The sequence below is a fragment of the Balaenoptera physalus genome (genome assembly GCF_965194825.1).
Source record: "Balaenoptera physalus genome assembly, chromosome: 3".
Classification (NCBI taxonomy): domain Eukaryota; kingdom Metazoa; phylum Chordata; class Mammalia; order Artiodactyla; family Balaenopteridae; genus Balaenoptera; species Balaenoptera physalus.
The window spans coordinates 76,011,742-76,035,140 of NC_138890.1; the positions used below are offsets into that span (position 1 = coordinate 76,011,742).

At 38.3% G+C, this 23,399-nt stretch overlaps 1 protein-coding gene and 1 long non-coding RNA gene across 10 annotated transcripts in view; one reads left to right on the plus strand and one right to left on the minus strand.

Moving 5' to 3' along the window:
• The window catches only part of LOC309658894, a 202,582-nt gene that overhangs the window by 86,342 nt on the left and 92,841 nt on the right, over positions 1–23,399 (plus strand). The gene's annotated exons all lie outside the window — the stretch shown is intronic.
• Positions 1–23,399, minus strand: part of SNX24 (sorting nexin 24) — a 172,987-nt gene that overhangs the window by 51,726 nt on the left and 97,862 nt on the right. The window lies entirely within an intron of this gene.

Genomic DNA, 23,399 nt, shown 5'->3' on the forward strand with positions numbered 1-23,399 from the left:
GGCTCGCAGGATCTTAGTTCCCTAACTAGGGATTGAACCTGGGCCCAGGCAGTGAGAGCACTGAGTCCTAACCACTGGACCACCAGGGAATTCCCTGTACAGCAATATTAATAAAGCTTAACTTACTTCTTTATCAGATTTTTAAAAATCAATAAAATTGCAAGTTGCATGACTGCTTCCTGCACCCCAGCGGGTCATCAGGTACACTCCACCGTGGCGACCTGCTTCCGAGAGTGCTACATGCACTGCTCCCCTAGGGACAGGAGTCCCACCCCAGCACTCCTCAGATCTCTCCCTTGACCAGCAGATTCTTTAAAAAGTTCAAACCAAATTGCCTGCTGGTTGCTACTCTTTTGTCTACTGAGGAAAACGGGGGTACTTTACAAAGAGGCTTACACATGTCATCCTATACAAAACGGTCTGTATTTAAGCAGACTGACTTCAAATACCAGACGATCCTACTGAGCAAGGACGGTGGTGAGGACCGTGAAATAATAAATGTAAAGTGCGATGCAGAGTATCTGATCCTGAATAGGTCTTGAAAAAGTGTTTATTTTTATGAATTACTGTAATGAATAAGGGAGTGAATGGATAAAAGATTTCACCAACACTTCCTAGTGGCAACATTCTGTATCATTTTCAATATTTCTGCCTTGTATGGCCTCCAAAAGCATTTTGAATTAGTCATGGTTTTAGCTGAATTGGTTAGATGGGTTCCTGAAAGAATATTTTCTAATTTAATTTTCATGGCTAAATAATTAAGATTAGGCATTAATCCCTGTGGCTCCTTGGAGTCCCAGGAATATTCTGGGATTTCAGAAAAATGAGGGCAAACAAATGTGTCACATATAACCTGGATCTGAGGGAAAAAAATGATAGGTATTTTTTATTGTATGCTATTCTATTTCAGGAACTGGATAATGCTTCATGTACATTAGCTCATGTAATCCTCATTAACAACTCTATGAGGTATATCTTTTTATCCCTCTTTACAGAAAAGGTGACTAGTGCTCAGAGAAGTTGATTGCCTACCCTAGCTTACACGGCAGCAAGTAGAGATTCAGGACTCTGAACCCACATCCACCTGATGCCAGGCCATGCTCTTCATTCCAGCCCTCTGCGGTTACCCATCCACCCCAATCTGCTACCAGCCTCTAAGTCCAGGGGTCAACTATAGCCCGAGGGCCAAATCTGGCCTGCTGCCTGCTTTTACAAATAAAGTTTTATTGGAACACAGTCCCTCTCCTTGTTTTATATATCATCTACGGCAGCTTTCACACTACAGTGGCAGAGGTGAAGGCTGTGAAAGCCCGTACAGTGTGCATTGTCTAAAATATTTACTAGCTGTTCTTTTACAGAAAAAATTGTGCCGACTCTTGCCTAGTGTAGACACTCTTGTGTTTATAGCTCTATCCCTTCCTGTCAGAGGGACAATACACATTTCTCTTCTAATTCACTCCCTTTCACCTTCCAGAGTCAAAGGTAAACTTTGATTTAGAACATATCAAAAGTCCTTTTCATATAACTTGAGATTTTGGAAAGCAAGTGGTTTGGGGTACAAAAAATCATAAGCAATATGATAACATTTAATCAATTTCCTTTTTCGATTGACCAGAAGATACAAGTGACACAGTTACCATGCCAAAAATTGCCCAAAATCATTAATAAATGTTGGCTCACACTACCTGTTATAAGGAATCTGGAACTAATGGCTCTAAATTAATCTGCTCTGCTCTTTGACTGCTTATTTATCAGATCGGGAAAGATAGATTTAATACTGCTTGCTTAAAACAGGTCCCTTAATTGGAAACATCACAGCATTTAGCTCACTTTATACTCCAGCAATTAAGAACAATTTGGAAAAGTGTTGTTGATTTTTTTTTACACTATTGTCTCCTTGATTAGATTTCCGAAGACCCAGACAAAACAAATGACAATACTAGCTAGCACTACTGGTATAAATAAAAGCCCAACAGCCAGATTACTTACTATGAGAAATGTGAGCCATCCTCATCCATTTCATCAGTGTCTCACATTTATTTCCCTGTATCCTTGTCTCTTGTGTAGGTAAGTGGCAATACCTCTTATAAAAGGCATCATTTTGCCCCTAGCTTTACACGATTATCTTTTCTCCAAATAAGCTAAATCAACAGAAGAAATTATTTTTCTTGATTAAGCACCCACATTTCTCTTGGGAGGGAACAAAACAAACAATTAATCTTTCCTGATTTGTTCTCAGAAGTCCCTGCCTCCTTAAACACAGGCTATCCAGGTACCTGTGGCAGCCAGTCGGCAGCAATTAGGCCTGAGCAGAAAATGAATGGACTCCAGGCTGAGGGCCTAATCTGCTGAGAGTCTGTGTGAGAGGGCAAGGTTTTACCAGGAAAATTCCCTTGTCGTTGGAACACTGCTCAAAATTACTACCTGACTTCAGCATAATTAACCAGGCTTGGGAATTTATATGAACTAAGTAATTGGAAAGAATTAGCAAGAGATATGTACATTAATCTTTACCAGTTACACACTGCTTAATGAAATTAAGGGTCTTGTGCTCATTCTTGCCTTGCTTAGTTTGTACACTTTCTATTTCACCTGTAGAACAAGGAAAATATGCCATATAAAGATTAAAAAAAAATTTTTTTAGGGGGAAACTAGAAACAATCCCAAAACTCAACAGTAGACTCTTGGTTAAATAAATTATAATGTATCCACAGGATAGGGTAAAATATTATGAAGCCTTTGTTAAAATTGTTTTTAAAAAGAATCTTTATCTATTAGAGATACATACTGAAATATTTATAGATGAAAATAAGATATCTTGGAGTTTTTTCAAAATAACATGGGAGAGTAGGATAAAATATAGATGAGGTAAGACTGCCCCTGAGCTGATAATGGTTGATTATCAACCATGATGCTGGGTGATGAGTATCTGAGATTTTATTACGTTATTCTGTCTGGTCTTTACATGCTGAAAATTTCCATAATAAAAGTTAAAACATGAAAAAAAAAACCACCCTTCTCTTAGAGGAATATTTAACACATGATAAATGTTTGTGATATATTTTTAAAAGAGTTTATAAAGCATTATAGATGATGTAACAAGTATTTTAAAATATAAGATTAAAAATATGCATAGGAAAAAGACAAAGGAAGCACACTATAATTTTGAGATGTCTAAATCAGGGCTTCTCATCCTTGCCAATGCTAACATTGTGGGCCAAATGCCTGTTTGTTTGGGGCTGTCCTGTGCACTGTAGGATGGATAGCTTCCCTGAACTACCCACTAGATGCTAGCAGCACCCACATCCTCAGCTGTGGTAACCAAAAATATCTCTGTGCATCACCAGATGTCCACTGTGAGGTAAAATTGCCCCTGGTTCAGAACCAGTGGTCTACGTGGAAGAATTACAGACAATTATTTTTATTCTTTTGTGTTTTTCAAAGTTGTTGAACATGAACATACGTGTAAATCAGAACAATAACAAAAAATACTGTAATACTAAAAATATATTAACCTGCAAGGAGAGAACTCTTGATGTCTGTGAAGAAATAGACTAAGATCAGAAAATAAATGACCATAGAATAGATACGTTATGATCTTCCTTTGATTAAACTACAGTCATCAAACTAAAAGTGAACCTCACTACAAAAGCCAATTCTTTTAAAAATTCATGAATCCATCATATACAAATCTGATAAAATACAAAAATATCTCAAGAATAATGTCGGGCTTCCTAAAATCTTCTCTGAATAGAAAACTGCAGTATTAAAGAGAGACTCAAGACCACTGTAGCTACCTTAAAGAAACTGATAGTCACAGAAATATAATGCTAGCTCAAGGTGTTAAGTTTTTGTCAGATAAAACCATCTACTTTTTAAGAGAAGTTTGAATGTGAAGAAAAAGTAATAGGTTGTCTGTCTTTCTCTCCATGGGCATGAAATGGCATCACCAACTACTGAATACCTGTTTCTAGAAGGGGCTTTGAGCTGGCTTCCCAGAAATGAGGGCAGGTCTGTGTGTTCTCACCCATTCTCTTTCTAGAAACAGCATCAGCCCTGAGCCCTGCCAAAGAACAGCAGGCTCGAGAGGAAGACTCAACCCAAAACGCTCATCTTATTAACCCGGCGCTCTAGTTTAGGGCATTGAACCTTAGTTAATGACTACTGAGAGTATTTTTTAAATCAGTACAGACTGCCAAACCAGGTGGTCAACATCTGATAATTCATAGATTTACAACTCACAAAGTTTTCAGTTTTAAGCCTGATCAAAGCTTTGGGGCCACAGAGCACTGGAATGCATATTTTCTTTCCATCTCCTTCTTTCACACAGGTTCCTCTCCATGAAATCATAAACGTTTCTGAGGCTCCTAAAACCTCTCAATTTGCCATTACTGATCTCACCTCCACTGACCCATCTGACCTATGAAGGCTCATTATCCATAGTTATGTAGGACAGGCTTCCACTCGGCTTATCCATGGAAGGTGAGCAAGAATACATCATCAGAAATTTTTAAATATTGGTTTATTTTTTTGAAAGGAAAGTATACTGTGATCTTTAAAGAAATAACATGTATGACTGGTTTCAGAAACTTACATTTTTCTGCACTAAAAATTATTTTAAACAAAGTATTATTTTGAGATCAATGGGAAGCAGGCAAATCACTGGGGAAAAAAGGCATTTGAAATTAAGCAGCACAATTCTTTATAATTAAGCTGCAAAACCTTTAAAATATAGTATAATGAGAAGAAATAGCATACATTGTCCTAAGTAATTAGAGTGTAATTAGGCTTCATAGAGTGTTTTCAACTTAGCACAAAAAACTCTTACATAACTACCATAAAACCTAAAAATCTATAGCTTACTGCCTACAAAAATGAAATTTAATAACAGAGACTTCTAAAGTTTTTTTTTTCCTTCACATTTTGTCAATTACTTCACCAATTATGATGACAAACTTGTCTGCCAAATTCTGGATAAGTGGTTAGGGTTTTCCTGCATGAAAAACCAACCACTGAAACAAAGTTGTAGGATTTCTAACCGAGGACAAGAGAAACATGTATGCACAACAGAATCTGAAAACACTTGCTAGCAATGATGGATTTAAGTTATTAACAGATCAAAAAGAGATGGATGGTGGTTTGCTTTTCTTAATCTACATCATCATCTAGATCTATTTAAAGATAAGTGGTGCACTAACAAACTTGGTTAAGGTTTCGATAAAATCAGTAAAAATAATCTGCTCCCGTTACATTGAGTCTGTATCAATCAATAAAATCACTTGTACAACGAAAGTACTGTTAAGTACTGACAGTCCCAGCCATTAATATTATTTAACGCACTGTTCACAATCTTTAACGAGAACAAAGAACAGTTTGTCTCATGTTACAAGCAGGACTTTCACAGATACTCTTACTTCTATAGGCTTCTACAGGGGTTTTATGAAATTCAAACTGTACATCCTTCAAAAAAATACATAAGGTCTTCCACCATCCATAGTGGGGCTACTTAACGCCATAGATCTCAGGCTTGATTTTCTTCAGTTGTCGAGGATAATAAAAGCTCATTATTTATTTTTAAAAAATACATAAGGTCCTGTTCTTCAGCTGCAGTTTAAGAGAGTCATTTATAAGAAGAGAAGCTGCCATTATATCATTTCTTAATCTGTGAATTAAACTCAAAATTCTAAGGACCTGGGCTATAAGGGATAGGGTGGCCATGAGTTGGCACAGGGCTTCTCTGCTGTACTCTGAGTTTACTCAGCTTCGTTAAGGCCTTTTCCGTGCCAACGTTGGATTAAAAGAGAAATGTTCAATTAGTCCTCAGCCAGAGTTGAATGGCTAGGAACAGATATGCAGACGTATGACTTAAAAACCACAAAAATAAAAGGTGGAGAAAAAGAAAGAATAAAATTATTTTACATAAGAGATTTTTTTTATCTTTATAGCTACCTATGATTACATGAATAATAATAATGAGAAAACTCCTTTAAGAAGTAAAACTAACTTAGAGATTATTATAAATCTGACATCTTGATTAGAAACCTGTTCTAAACTTAATCTTTGCAGTCCTGGCTGCTCACAATCCCAGCAGTTTGATAAGTGGTGGTTTGCAATCCTGCTGACACGAACAAGAGGAAGCTCCTTCTCTGGTAAGTGGACAATGAAAACATTAAAAATGGAATCTCAGTTCAGTATAATTTAGTCTGTTGTTCTCTGCTCAATTATGCCTACTCTACAATTCTCATGGAGAGATTCCAAAACAAAAACCAAAAAACTTTGGGGGTCTATATAGGACTCCCCAAAAGAATAAAAGTCCCCCCAACAGAATACTAACTGCCGGTACTTTCTAAAGAAGTGAAGAAGAGGTGAAAATATATAATGATAAAATGGCTCTTGGCCATAAAACAGATACTTTTAGTAATTTAAGAGTAAAATGTCAAATTCATAAGTGGTTTACAGTTGTGAAAATTAAGTTCACAAACATACTCTAGTGTGGAAGTAAGAAAATGTGGTTCACAAAATGTTTAAGGGCAACTAGTACAGAAACTGCTCATCAAGTGAAAGAGAGCACTTCTCAGAAGACATCACGGTGGTATCGGACACGCTGGCCTGACGCTTCAGGACCACCTGATTCTGGAGGTAACTGAGACCTTGTCAAGCACTGGCATGTAGCAACAGGTGATGAAACAGCAAAGCAGCTGTTAACCCAACGTTTTTCAAAAGAAAACACTATTCCAGCATTTTAGAAGCAGTTTCTGCTGCATAATAGGGAAGAGGACCAAGTTACCACAGAATCTTGTCTTCAGTAAAGAAGCTCGTGGAAATGAAAGATAACGGGCTGGAAAACATGCCCCGTGGAAGTCAGAAGGCAGCCTACTGTGCAAGAAAATGTCTTCTGAGGCACTGGGGGGTGGTTAAAAAGGGTCAAAGGCAAACTGAAGAGACGATTATTCTGTGAACTCCATAACATTAAGCCTACATACAGGCTATATAATTAAAAAAAAAATGTTTAGGTCATGATGCATCCTCTTTGGGGATTATCTTGTGGGAACATTGAAGGTCTATTCTACACCACGTGTGTACAAGTATAACAGCTGCATTTTATAAAGGTGCATGTTCCAGCTTGGCCTGAGTTGAAATGCACTATCTGTACCACTAGTCACTTTCTACCACAGGTGGACCCTACTAGAGGTTCCTGCATAACCACAATCTCACCCCTAAATGAATAGAATATAAAATCCATTTTGATTTGGGAAGCAAACACTGTCAAATAAAATCTTATAGTCAGTAAAATAATTCAACTTGTTTTCCAAACCTCTCCATGTATGTTTGAAGAATGTGTTATAGGAAAGTATGTAGTCTCCAATGTAGATCCTGGCTAACTGTGAAGAGTAATTTAGTGTTTAATACTTACTAAGGCTCAAATTATCCTGGAAAGGAATCATTAAGATCCTAAAATCACATATCTCTGTCCTGTGGACATGCTGTGAACTCTGTAACTTTGAGCATCTGGTTTGGGAGTGTATGGACAAAGGAAATGAAGATAAAGCCTAAGGTTTGCTCAAGGTAGGTGGGTGTGGAGGATCTAAAAGATGAGCTCCAAGTAAAGCTGCTTTCTCCCCAGGGAAGGGGAGAATGAGAAACAAATCCACTGTGAAGAATGGTCCTGTGGAGTAAAGGGGAGAAGAAGAAATGTCCTTTGAGAACTTATAACCACAGTTTGGCCCCTTCACAAGTTTGCATCTAAATTAATGCCTTCTGGCGGTCAAAAAAACCCCCCTCAGCTATGAAGTCTCAGTTGACAATGCTCCTAGGTAACCAGCAAAGCAAAAAACAAACAAACAAACAAAAGACACAAAAAAATCTCCACAAAACTCTATGTGTAAATTCAGTTAAGTCCTGGTCATTAAAAAAGAAAAAAGAATCCCAAAGATAAAGATACTCAGCCAAAAATACAAAAACCAAAAAAACAAACAAACAAAAAAACCCTACAAAAAATTTTAAAACTACACACATATACTATGAGGAAACAAAGCACCATGAGCAAGAACCAGCAGAAACAACAGTGAACTTAGATCTATGAAGATATCAGTTATTATCACTCAAAAAAATCCTCAAAAAATTAATTAAAAATATCTACAAAAAATACACCTAGATACAGAATAACTATAGTAATAAAGTTCTACAGTGAAATGAAATAACACCAAAGATAAAAAGAAGATTCTAAATGAATCAGAGAAAAGTGACAGATTACTTTCAAAAGGCAGAGAGGTAGTTCTAACTATGTATAAGAATTGTTTTACCATACAATACTTTGCATTAAGAACCTGGACCACCTCATTTCACTAAAACAACGTGGAACAGTATTCTTTCACTTATCCTGATGTTTCTGTACCAAGATTTATTTGACAAATGCTTTACTTTACTTGACAAAAGGGTATACAAAAATGACTAGAAGGAAACAGATAATACAGAAATTTTTTTTTAATTTTATTGATTTAGTCATTCTAGTTGGTATTTGTAAATCTAAAAATGAAAATATTTTGCAATTATGTAGCAAAGATATTAGCCACTGTCTCCTCAACAAAACTATTAACCATTCAGGTTTTGGACTTTAACAATGCATGTCCAAAGAAAAGAACCAGAAACAATGATACACTAGAACCTATTAGAGATGAATTTAAAATCTGGAATCAGTACCTACAAGATGGTTTATGTTTCATGTTCATGCATAGAAGCTGATGAGCAGTTAGGTATACTGTCAAAGGATGCTGCCCTTTAAAAATCAGGAAAATATGGGCTAAGAATTTGGATTTGCTATGTCGAAATTCTGATAAAAATTCTAATGAAGTTGCCTTTCTCTTAATATGAATTGCTGCAAATTATTCATAAAATATCTTATAATTAGATAAAACTAAACATGGTCCATTGAATTCAGATGATAGGTGGTGATGACCATTTTTCCTGAGAAAATGAGAGTTAATGTGTCTAAAGAGATAAAATAGAAGTTTGAAAATATGAGCAAAAATAGAAGGACTATTAAAAAAAAAAACCTAAAACCCAGTCAGATTAGGAAAAAAACTAAAGCAAACAGAACTCACAGAAACAAAAAACCATAATATTAAATTCAAAAATCAATGGATGGACTTCTACTTCCAATAAGGTGGAGTGGATATACTTTTCCCCATTCTTCCTGCTAAGTATTGGGTTGGCCAAAAAGTTCGTTTGGGTTTTTCCATAACATCTTTTTGGCCAACCCAATACAATTAAACCACTGGACATTGTATATAAAGTAAACATAAAAAGATTATGAAAGGTTGAAGGAAGAAAGTAGACTTTCCAGGACCTGAGGAATGACACAGTGGTGAGCTTTATCTTTCCTGGGTTTTCATTTTGCCTCATATATCTTGACTTGGAGAAGCAAAAGCTAGCAACCAGGAAATACCAACATATGCAGACAAATAAGGTCCCAATAAAATCCTGTTTCCTTTAGCAAAAGGACCATAAAAGAGATAGCCTAGCAAGACAGAAAACTCTCTGACCCTAAACCACTCTATTCCAGCCAAACACCACAGGAGAAACTGTGGCCCACCTCTACTCATGCCAGCAAAGTCCTGTGGGAAGCCTAGACTTCAACCCTTCTGAGGCTGGTAATGAAGAATCCAGCACTGGTGTGGTGTCAGAGAAAGCCACGAAAGCAGCCAGGACTTTCATCCCCACCTGCCAGTAATGTGCCCCCACCATGTGGGGAGCTGGAACTCCCATCCTTACAGCAGTGATGAGTAGCACTCCTCCCAACCCAGCTGTCAGTGATGTTAGGTAGGGAACCTGGTCTTCCATCTTCACGTGGTTGAAACAAGGTGGAATCCCCTGCCTTGACTGAGCAGTGTCAGAGAAAGCCAGCTAAAACAGAAGGTTTAAATAAGATCCAGAGTCTCATAACATAATACAAAAATGTCTAGAATTCAATCAGAATCATTCATCATATCAAAAATCTGGAAGATCTCAAACTGAATGAAAAAGTCAATCATGCCAATACTGAGATGACAGAGATACGTTAAAATTATCTGATAATGGTTTTAAGGCAGCCATGATAAAAATGTTTCAATGAGTAATCATAAACATATTTGAAACAAAAGGAAAAAATAGAAAAATTCAACAAAGAAATAAAAAGTCTCAGTTCCCTGGTGGTCTAGTGGTTAGGATTTGGCACTTTCACTGCCATGGCGGTTCAATCCCTGGTCAGGGGACTGAGATCCCACAAGCTGCATGGTGTGGCCAAAAAAAAAAAAGAAATATAAAGTCTCAGCAAAAAAATAAAAGCTATAAAGAAGAATCAAATAAGGATTTTAGAACTGAAAAATACAGTAGCATAAAGAAAAGGCTCAGTAAAAGGGTTCAATGCCAGAATGGAAGGAACAGAGGAAAGAAAGAATCAGTGAACTGGAAGATAGAAAAACAGAAATTATCTAATCTGACCAATGGAGAGAAACAGTAAAAATAAATAAAAAAGGCCTTAGGCCCTTGTGCAACTATAATAAAAAATCTAACATTTCCGTTATTGGAGTCCTGGAAGGAAAGGAGAAAGAGAAAGGGGTTGAAAAAATACCCAAAGAAATAATGGCTAAAAACTTCCAAATGTAGCAAAAGAGATAAACCTACTGATTCAAGAAGTTGGGAGAACTCCAAACAGGAAAAACTTAAAAGAAATGCAAACGAAGACACATCATAATTAAACTTCTGAAAACCAATGACAAAGATAAAATCTTGAAAACTGCCATTTTATTTTTATTTTTCAAGCACAAAATCTTTCTATATTTCTTCCTTCCTTTAACTAACATTTATGGAGTACCTATTCTGTGCCCAGAGCTGTTTAAATGCATGGACAGTATTTGAACAATAATACTGTTTCAGTAAACAAAATAAACAAAATACCCTGCCTTCAACATGCCAGAGGTTGAGCTAGGCACAAAGACTATGAAAACAGCCAGTTTAAAATAACATCTTACATATAGAGGAAAAACAATTAATATGACAGTGGATTTTTTTATCAGAAACCACAGGAGCCAAAATGAAATGTCACAATATTTTCCAAGTGCTGAAAAAAAATTGAACTGTCAACCCAGAATCCTACATCCAGGGTGATCAGACTTAAAACATTCTAAGGTCCTTGTAATGTTCAGGAGGAAACTAAAGATAATAGGTAACCACTAAAAGAACAGATACATACTAACAGGGGGGAAAATGGAAAGAGAAAAAGGGAAAAAAATCTGCCATCATTCCAAAAGCAGGCAAGGAAAGAAAAAATTTAGAAAAAAAGGGACTAATAAAAAAGCATGGAGAGGAAGGAGTCAAGATGGCAGTGTGCAAAGACTCAGAGTTCGCATCTCCCCACAACTAGGGCACCTGCAGGACACTGGTGGGGGACCTCAATGCCCAAGGAGACAGGAGGAACCCCCAAGTGAAACGGTAGGATGTGGGGGGACTGAGGGGGGAGGAGAAGTGGAGGCCAGACAGGACCAGCGCCCCTGAGGGGTGGCTGAGAGGCAGAAGGGGTTCCCATGCCTGGAGGGACTCTTGGGGGCTTGGATCAGGCGGAAGCGCACCCAGCGTATCCCCTGCCCGATCAGCCAGGGAAGTCTGCCCGGCTCTCGGGCTGGGTCCTATTCCCTCAGAGGCCCTATCCGGGCCATGTTGGTCCTGGGGGCATAGGAAGGAGGCTGGGGTAAAAGCAGATAGGCAGGTGGGAGGGGCCCTCCAGGACTGAGGAGCAGGAGAGGAGTGGAGGGTGTCTGACCTGCCCACTTGAGCCCAGGAAGCCTGCTGGGCTCCCAGGTGGGGTCTCCCACCCTCTGAGACCAGAGGCGGGAGGCATGCCTGGGCCCCTTCTGTTCCTTTGAGCCTAAGCCCCACCCCCACATGCCCCAGGGCCTTTTCCAGCCCTGGGGGTCCTAAGCATAGGCTCTGCACGCCCACCCAAACCCTGTCCCTGCTTAGGCCCCAAGTGGCTTGCGGGAACTTGGTCAGGAGCTGGGGGTAGGGTCGAAGCTCCTCAAGTGGGAGCTCTGAGTCTGAACCACTGGACTAACAGAGAACCTCAGACCCCAGGGAATATCTATCAGAGTGAGGTCTCCTGGAGGTCCTCATCTCGGCACCAAGACCCAGCTCTACCCAAGAGCCTACAAACTCCAGTGTTGGAAGCCTCAGGCCAGACAACCAGTAAGACAGGAACACAATCCCACTCATGACGAAAAAAAAAAAAAAAATACGGCAAAAAAATATGTCACAGATGAAGGAGCAAGGTAAAAATCTACAAGACCAAATAAATGAACAGGAAATAGGTGATCTACTTGAAAAAGAATTCAGAGTAATGAGAGTAAAGATGATCCAGAATCTCAGAAATAGAATGGAGGCATGGATTGAGAAAATACAAGAAATGTTTAACAAAGATCTAGAAGAACTAAAAAACAAACAAACAGTGATGGACAACACAGTAAATGAAATGAAAAATACACTAAAGGAATCAAGAACAGAATAACTGAGGCAGAAGAACGAATAAGTGAGCTGGAAGACAAAATGGTGGAAATACCTGCTGAGGAGCAGAATAAAGAAAAAGGAATGAAAAGAATTGAAGACAATCTCAGAGACTTCTGGGATAACACTAAATGCACCAACATTCGAATTATAGGGGTCCCAGAAGAAGAAGAGAAAAAGAAAGGGTCTGAAAAAATATTTAAATAGATTATAGTTGAAAACTTCCCTAACATGGGAAAGGAAATAGTCACCCAAGTCCAGGAAGCACAGAGAGTCCATACAGGGTAAACCCTAGGAAAAACACACCAGACACATATTAACCAAACTAATAAAAATTAAATTCAAAGAAAAATATTAAAAGCAGCAAGGGAAAAACAAAAAATAACATACAAAGGAATCCCCATAATGTTATCAGCTGATTTTTTCAGCAGAAACTCTGCAGGCCAGAAGGGAGTGGCAGGATATACTTAAAGTGATAAAAGGGAAAAACCTACAGCCAAGATTACTCTACCCAGCAAGGATCTCATTCAGATTCGACAGAGAAATCAAAGGCTTTTCAGACAAGCAAAAGCTAAGAGAACTCAGCACCACCGAACCAGTTTTACAACAAATGCTAAAGAAACTTCCCTAGGCAGGAAACACAAGAGAAGAAAAAGACCCACAAAAACAAACCCAAAACATTTAAGAAAATGGTAATAGGACATATATATCAATAAGAACCTTGAATGTAAATGGATTAAATGCCCCAACCAAAAGACACAGACTGGCTGAATGGATACAAAAACAAGACCCATATATATATGCTGTCTACAAGAGACCCACTTTAGACCTAGGGACACATACAGACTGAAAGTGAGGGGATGGAAAAAGATACTCCATGCAAATGGAAATCAAAAGAAAGCTGGAGTAGCTATACTCATATCAGATAAAATAGACTTTAAAATAAAGAATGATACAAGAGACAAGGAAGGACACTACATAATGATCAAGGGATCAATCCAAGAAGAAGATATAACAATTAAAAATATATATGCACCCAACATAGGAGCACCTCAATACATAAGGCAACTGCTAACAGCTATAAAAGAGGAAATTGACAGTAACACAATAATAGTGGGGGACTTTAACACCTCACTTACACCAATGGACAGATCATTCAAAATGAAAATAAATAAGGAAACAGAAGCTTTAAATGACACAATAGACCAGACAGATTTAATTGATATTTATAGGACATTCCATCCAAAAACAGCAGATTACACGTTCTTCTCAAGTGCGCACGGAACATTCTCCAGGATAGATCACATCTTGGGTCACAAATCAAGCCTCAGTAAATTTAAGAAAATTGAAATCATATCATGCATCTTTTCTGACCACAATGCTATGAGATTAGAAATGAATTACAGGGAAAAAAACGTAAAAAAGACAAACACATGGAGGCTAAACAATACGTTACTAAATAACCAAGAGATCACTGAAGAAATCAAAGAGGAAATCAAAAAATACCTAGAGACAAATGACAATGAAAACACGACAACCCAAAACCTATGGGATGCAGCAAAAGCAGTTCTAAGTGGGAAGTTTATAGCTATACATGCCTACCTAAAGAAACAAGAAAAACCTCAAGTAAACAATCTAACCTTACACTTAAAGAAACTAGAGAAAGAACAAACAAAACCCCAAGTTAGCAGAAGGAAAGAAATCATAAAGATCAGAGCAGAAATAAATGAAATAGAAACAAAGAAAACAATAGCAAAGATCAATAAAACTAAAAGCTGGTTCTTTGAGAAGATAAACAAAATTGATAAACCATTAGCCAGACTCATCAAGAAAAAGAGGGAGAGGACTCAAATCAATAAAATCAGAAATGAAAAAGGAGAAGTTACAACAGACACCGCAGAAATACAAAGCATCCTAAGAGACTACTACAAGCAAGTTTATGCCAATAAAATGGACAACCTGGAAGAAATGGACAAATTCTTAGAAAGGTATAACCTTCCAAGACTGAACCGGGAAGAAACAGAAAATATGAACAGACCAATCACAAGTAATGAATTTGAAACTGTGATTAAAAATCTTCCAACAAACAAAAGTCCAGGACCAGATGGCTTCACAGGTGAATTCTATCAAACATTTAGAGAAGAGCTAACACCTATCCTTCTCAAACTCTTCCAAAAAATTGCAGAGGAAGGAACACTCCCAAACTCATTCTATGAGGCCACCATCACCCTGATACCAAAACCGGACAAAGACACTACAAAAAAAGAAAATTACAGACCAATATCACTGATGAATATAGATGCAAAAATCCTCAACAAAATACTAGCAAACAGAATCCAACAACATATTAAAAGGATCATATACCACGATCAAGTGGGATTTATCCCAGGGATGCAAGGATTCTTCAATATACGCAAATCAATCAATGTGACACACCATATTAACAAATTGAAGAAGAAAAACCATATGACCATCTCAATAGATGCAGAAAAAGCTTTTGACAAAATTCAACACCCATTTATGATAAAAACTCTCCAGAAAGTGGGCATAGAGGGAACCTACCTCAACATAATAAAGGCCATATATGACAAACCCACAGCAAACATCATTCTCAATGGTGAAAAACTGAAAGCATTTCCTCTAAGATCAGGAACGAGACAAGGATGTCCACTCTCACCACTATTATTCAACATAGTTCTGGAAGTCCTAGCCACATCAATCAGAGAAGAAAAAGAAATAAAAGGAATACAAATTGGAAAAGAAGAAGTAAAACTGTCACTGTTTGTGGATGACATGATACTATACATAGAGAATCCTAAAACTGCCACCAGAAAACTGCTAGAGCTAATTAATGAATATGGTAAAGTTGCAGGATACAAAATTAATACACAGAAATCTCTTGCATTCCTAGACACTAATGATGAAAAATCTGAAAGAGAAATTATGGAAACACTCCCATTTACCATTGCAACAAAAAGAATAAAATACCTAGGAATAAACCTACCTAGGGAGAAAAAAGACCTGTATGCAGAAAACTATAAGACACTGATGAAAGAAATTAAAGATGATACCAACAGATAGAGAGATATGCCATGTTCTTGGATTGGAAGAATCAACATTGTGAAAATGACTATACTACCCAAAGCAATCTACAGATTCAATGCAATCCCTATCAAATTACCAATGGCATTTTTTACGGAGCTAGAACAAATCATCTTAAAATTTGTATGGAGACACAAAAGACCCCGAATAGCCAAAGCAGTCTTGACGGAAAAAAATGGAGCTGGAGGAATCAGACTCCCTGATTTCAGACTATACTACAAAGCTACAGTAATCAAGACAATATGGTACTGGCACAAAAACAGAAATATAGATCAATGGAACAAGATAGAAAGCCCAGAGATAAACCCACGCACCTATGGTCAACTAATCTATGACAAAGGAGGCAAAGATATACAATGGAGAAAAGACAGTCTCTTCAATAAGTGGTGTTGGGAAAACTGGACAGCTACATGTAAAAGAATGAAATTAGAATACTCCCTAACACCCTACACAAAAATAAACTCAAAATGGATTAGAGACCTAAATGTAAGACTGGACACTATAAAATTCTTAGAGGAAAACATAGGAAGAACACTCTTTGACATAAATCACAGCAAGATCTTTTTTGATCCACCTCTTAGAGTAATGGAAATAAAAACAAAAATAAACAAATGGGACCTAATGAAACTTCAAAGCTTTTGCACAGTAAAGGAAACCATAAACAAGACCAAAAGACAACCCTCAGAATGGGAGAAAATATTTGCAAACGAATCAACGGACAAAGGATTAATCTCCAAAATATATAAACAGCTCATTCAGCCCAATATTAAAGAAACAAACACCCCAATCCAAAAATGGGCAGAAGACCTAAATAGACATTTCTCCAAAGAAGACATACAGACGGCCACGAAGCACATGAAAAGATGCTCAACATCACTAATTATTAGACAAATGCAAATCAAAACTACAATGAGGTATCACCTCACACCAGTTAGAATGGGCATCATCAGAAAATCTACAAACAACAAATGCTGGAAAGGGTGTGGAGAAAAGGGAACCCTCTTGCACTGTTGGTGGGAATGTAAATTGATACAGCCACTATGGAGAACAATATGGAGGTTCCTTAAAAAACTAAAAACAGAATTACCATATGACCCAGCAATCCCACTACTGGGCATATACCCAGAGAAAACCGTAATTCAAAAAGACACATGCACCCGAATGTTCATTGCAGCACTATTTACAATAGCCAGGTCATGGAAGCAACCTAAATGCCCTTCAACAGACGAATGGATAAAGAAGTTGTGGTACATATATACAATGGAATATTACTCAGCCCTAAAAAGGAATGAAACTGAGTCATTTGTTGAGACGTGGATGGATCTAGAGACTGTCATACAGAGTGAAGTAAGTCAGAAAGAGAAAAACAAATATCATATATTAATGCATGTATGTGGAACCTAGAAAAATGGTACAGATGAGCCGGTTTGCAGGGCAGAAGTTGAGACACAGATGTAGAGAACGGACATATGGACACCAAGGGGGGAAAACTGCAGTGGGGTGGGGATGGTGGTGTGCTGAATTGGGCGATTGGGATTGACATGTATACACTGATGTGTATAAAACTGATGCCTAATAAGAACCTGCAGTATAAAAAAAACAAAGAAACAAAACAATACTAAACTTTCATTGGGTTATTTGTATGGAAATACGTTAATATAAATGTTTCAGACATTACATGAAATTTCTAAAAATCTTATATGCTCTGGTATAATGTTATAAGTCATAATCCTAGTTATTACTTTAAAATGTATATCTCAGAAATAACTAATTTTCTTGTCAACTGCATTATTATGAACTTTCATCAAATCTTTAACTGTGGTCATTTTTAAGTCTTTTGTCATTTACAGACAGTTCTGGGTGTATTCTGATGCTTTTGCAAATATATTCGTACAAAAGGGTTTCATCTTCAAGAAATTCATGGAAAAGACTCTGACAAGTACAGGTTTCTGGTAACTGACTATACTGCTGAACTGAATGAATAAGCATTTTCAGAACTCTAATGAAAAACTGATGAACTCATAAAAGTGCTAACAAAAGATCAAGATGAAAAAAAAAATTAATTACATGGGACTGAGTGAACTGATGAGGATGAGTATAATTTTTGTGACTTTCTGTCTGAATTAAAAAAAAAAAATCCCACAAGGACTCAGAGGCAAAGAATATACAAATCAATTTTCACTGCAAAGTAAAGGAGCTGTTACAGTGGAGGATTACTGGACTGAATGTCAATATTATGACATAGTATGAGTGTGTTTCATGTTTGGTAATTGCAATCATTGTTGCTTTTGTTGTGGTCATCCATGTACAATGCTTGGTGTCAGTCTATTTATTTCTTGTAAAACTAAAATACAGTGTGTGTGTATGAAAAAAAAAAATGGGTGGAAGACCTAAATGGACATTTCACCAAAGAAGACATACAGATGGCCAAGAGGCACATGAAAAGATGCTCAACATCACTGATTATTAGAGAAATGCAAGTCAAAACTACAATGAGGTATTACCTCACACTGGTCAGAATGGCCATCATCAAAAAATCTAGAAACAATAAATGCTGGAAAGGGTGTGGTGAAAAGGGAACCCTCCTGCACTGTTGGTGGGAATGTAAATTGATACAACCACTGTGGAAAACAGTATGGAGGCTCCTTAAAAACTAAAAATAGAACTACCATATGACCCAGCAATCCCACTACTGGGCATATACCAGGAGAAAACCATAATTCAAAAAGAGACATGCACCACAATGTTCATTGCAGCACTATTTACAATAGTCAGGACATGGAAGCAACCTAAGTGTTCATTGACAGATGAATGGATAAAGAAGATGTGGCACATACATACAATGGAATATTACTCAGCCATAAAAATAAACAAAATTGAGTTATTTGTCGTGACGTGGATGGACCTAGAGTCTGTCATACAGGATGAAGTAAGTCAGAAAGAGAAAAACAAATACCATATGCTAATGCATGTATATGGAATCTTTAAAAAAAAAAGTGGTACTGATGAACCTAGTGGCAGGGCAGGAATAAAGACTTAGATATAGAGAATGGACTTGAGGACACGGGGAGGGGGAAGGGTAAGCTGGGACGAAGTGAGAGAGTGGCATGGACATATATACACTACCAAATATAAAACAGATAGCTAGTGGGCAGCAGCTGCATAGCACAGGGAGATCAGCTCGGTGCTTTGCAATGACCTAGAGGGGTGGGATAGGGTGGGTGGGTGGGAGGGAGACGCACGAGGGAGGGAATGTGGGGATGTGTATGCATATGGCTGATTCACTTTGTTGTACAGTAGAAACTAACACTGTATTGCAAAGCAATTATACTCCAATAAGGATCTATTTAAAAAAAAAACAGATGGAGGCTTGAACTAAGCCCAACTATATCAGTTATCATAAAAACATGTGGGAATTTTTAATATACCTTTCTCCTTATAGAGTAAGCAGCCAAGTTAAGATGTAAGAGATTTGCTTTAAAAACTTCATTTGATTTTATACAGTTCATTGTACTCAAGAATTCAAGGATACACATATTGCAAGCACACAAGGTCAATTTTAACAGATGTTTCATGCACTACTGGAGAAGTTAAAAATACAATACTGTTTAATCCTGCGCAGACTTCTGACCAAACGGAACATTATACTGCATAGTATAATTTAAATAACGAATGAGGGGCAGGCTAGTCAGGTCAATAGGGTCTTCTGAAGACAGCACTCTGCATCTACTGTCTAACAAAACAGCTTAACCCCAGCTGTGGCAATGTTTTCGTTGAATGAACTTTTTTTTAGGGATTAATATTAGCTTCCATTATCTTTAGTCATGAGTTGCTATGAGCTATTTCTGTTCAGCTCCCAAAACTCACTGTACATTTAATTATTTTTCACTCCTTATGAAAAGGATGAAAACATAACTGTTTTTCCTAAGTGACCTAAGATGTGGGTCCCTTTCTCAGAAAGATAAATTTCACATTATTTCAACAAACAGCACAAGTGACGTACACAAAATTTCCGTGAAAAATCTTTGTCTAAAAATTATACGAGCTTGCAATTTAAAGCTACTACTGAAGAATGGCAAGGGACCTGACCATTAAACCGGCCTCAAATAAATAAATGAAGCCACAGCTAAACCTCAACCTTGCTGACCATTTGTTTTTTCTTTCTGTAAGATTGTGGGCTTCATCTCTGATGTACTGAAATGTTGCCAGGTTATGTCTGGCATTAGAGGGTTTCTTCAATCGTTGTGCTCTGTCCTTATGGAACCTTGTCTGTGTAAAGTCCCATATCCTCCAGTTTGGGGAAATTTTCAAATGTTTTTTCTTTTGATTACTCTCTTCCCTACTTTTGTATTTTCCCCTCTTCTTTCTCTCTGGGCCTCCAGAATGAGAGAGGACATTAGACTTGAATTGGTCCTCTGTGTCTCTTGTCTTCTGTTGCAGCTTTTGTCTCTGTACTCTATGGAACAGTTTCCCAACTAGAGAGAGCAACTCCTGAATGTTTTCAATTGGAGAAAACAAGTAATTCTAAGAATTCTCATGTGCTCTCCGATTGTTCCTTTTACATAGTATCCTAGTGTCATCTTTTGGATGTAATACCTTTGAGAAGCTCTCTAGATATATTAAGTCAATTTTTAAGATATATGTTGTGTTCTGAATTATCTCCCTCCTGAAGAGTCAGTGCTTTCGTTCATCTTGGTCTTTTTCTGCAGTGCCTGGTGATCCCAGGCATTGCAGATCTCACTGCAGAAAGCAGCTTCGGTGGGTTTCCTCTGCTCGTAGGTCAGTAGGAGTGCTCGCCACAGGCTTCCTTCTGAGTGTGGGAAAGACATGGTGGGCTTTTCCTTGAGGTAAGGGGATGGGGAGGGGGTTGTCAACTTGGGGGCCCTAATATCCACATTAGAAGCTTTAGCTTTCTCAGCCATTCTGTTTACTATTTTGTTGTATTGTTTCATTTTCAAAAAAATAGTCTTACGAATTTTTTGGCGTGGTCATAAATATCAGAATAAGTGGCCTGACCACCCGTCCCATGTGTACACCTTGAATGACCCACATGTGTTCAGTTTCACTGCTCACCTCAGCCTCGGCCTCACCTGGCAGCTCTAGGTCCAGAAGCTCCCTCTCCAGCACAGCTGTGGGCAGGCCATCTCCTGCACCCACCGCAGCTCTCATGGCTGAGCTTGGGCCCTGCTTTTTGCTTTGTTGCATCTATTCACATGCTCCCAGAACATTCCATCTTCCAGGAAACTGTTAAACTGTTTTCTTCCTTTGATGATGCCCTCTTTTCCTTGCCCATCCACCACCTAACTGTTGGGGTTTATTCCTTTTTAAGTGTTTTTTTTTTTTTTTAATGACTTCTTTTTTTTAAATAAATTTATTTATTTTATTTATTTATTTTTGGCTGCGTTGGGTCTTTGTTGCTGCGTGCGGGCTTTCTCTAGTTGCGGAGAGCGGGGGCTACTCTTCGTTGCGGTGTGCCGGCTTCTCATTGCGGTGGCTTCTCTTGTTGCGGAGCACGGGCTCTAGGCACGCGGGCTTCAGTAGTTGCGGCACGTGGGTTCAGTAGTTGTGACGCACGGGCTTAGTTGCTCCGTGGCATGTGGGATCTTCCCGGACCAGGGCTCGAACCCGTGTCCCCTGCATTGGCAGGTGGATCCTTAACCACTGCACCACCAGGGAAGTCCCTCATTTTTAAGTTTTTATACTTTTGTTTCAGTGGGGTCTCGGGAAGGTGGAAAGTCACTTCAAACCAGGAGATAAAGCTATTATATAAACCATGTCTGATGGTCACATCAGTTTGGGAAAACCAAATTAATTTATTCTTAAGATTTTTGTTTCTATGCAGATGACTTAACACAGAAAACAGATGCATACTCACAATTTTCATAGGATTCTAAATATTCAAATCAAAGATTTTAAAAAAAATCTATTGATCAAGGAAGTTGGGGATAGCCGATTAAATTGTGATGGTTTATGATTATATTTTCCTTTACTTTTATTATTATATCCTTAAGAAAAACTCTACCTCAAGGCTGAAAGTTTTCTCCTGATTTAGAAAATCTACAATGCATAACAAAAAGAGCCTATACTAGGAGTTAAGAAACCAAAATTCCAGTCCCATCTCTTTAACTAATATACTTAGGAAGTGAGGCAAGTTTCTTAATTCCACCGGACTTCAGTTTCTCCATCTCTAAAATAAAAGAGCGGTGTGGGGTAACTTAGGAAATGTGTGTTGAATCCATCCATGGTCTAGAGTGTACTAGTTGCTTCTTGAACAAAAGGAAGAGTTTTCTCTGGCCTTTCCAAGAGCTAATCTGCCTGTTTTATGGGTGGTAAACTGAGACCAGAGGGATGATCATGAACTTAATTGAAGGGCAGGAAACAAGCGGGACTAGATAAGGTCTAAGTTCCCTGTGAGCTTAAGATGCTATGGCTTGAGGGTATTAATACTTTCTTAGGTTTACGGGCCTGAACAGGGCCAGCCTACGTACCTCAAGCTGAGACGGATTCGCTGCACGATAGTGCCTGCTGAGAAGTGCTAGTGGCACTTAAACTCAGGGGTTCAGACTGGTGCTGAGGGTGAGTGGGATTCTAACTGGAGTTACAAAGGTGAGTAGAAGGAACAGTGATAACTGTCTTACTTCCAAAGAGACTTAAACACCAAACGCTATCAAGAAATGACACCTAAGCCAGGGTTTTCATTTCACTGGGGGTCGATCAAGCATCCACACTCATCTTTGTAACTTCCATTCGGCTCCCAGGGCATGCAAATAGAGTCAGGGGGAAGAGGGGGAAGAGGGGGAAGAGAAAAAGTGCCCTTGAACTCCTTCAGGACTTAACTGACAACAAACTGAATATTAAATGCACAAGACCAAACAAGCCCTCTCAGTCCTTCAACCACATCTTTCAAGCTCTGTTTCTGAGAATAGAAAATTCTAAGCTCAATTTGAGTGTCACTGTAAACTCCTCTCTATGCCAGATGATTTTACCCATATATTTATATCCAAAGTACAAACAACTTAAAATGTTTACACTGAGTAGTAATGGGAGTCATGTGTCAAATACAATGGCAGGAAAAAGAGCAAAGCTTTCTTCAGAACTAAAGCTTGAAGATATATAATATCTGTGGAAAATCTGACTTACAAATTAGAATGCATTGTTTACCTATTTCATTTAATTATAGAGAACATGCATTTTTACCCTTTGCATACAACATCTAATGTCTCGTCTTTTGGTTTGGTTTTGCTCTGCAGTGTAGCCCGAGGCTCTGGAAGTCTCATAGCTCCATGTACAGAGTCTCAAGGCACATGGCCACACAGTTCCCTGTCATTTGTGGTCTCCACTTCCTTTAATCTCTCACTGCCAGGGAGAGGCAGTGAAGGATCCATCCACCACACCCCAAAGCAGAAGAACAAAGGCAGTGAAGAGAGCCCTCCTCTGTGGTTCAGAGGGCCTCCACATGTCAGCTTTCCTATTTGAACACTGTAAAGACCAAGAAAACTGCAGGAGACCAGGGATGGACTCTTGGCATCTTTCTACTGGGAGACAGTCCTGTGAACTGATTGCTAAGTACAAGCCTGTGGCGATAGCCTCTCCTCAGCTTCTAGTTACTAGTCATTCAGGCACAGCCAACCAGAAAAGCTCTGTAGGGGACATAGCATATGGCTTCACACAGTCCACAGTTGCCCGCCCAAATAAAATCCACCAAGGGTTAACGCTGAAGGGGGTGATGAAGATAGCAATGGATGAACACAGTCATGGCTGCC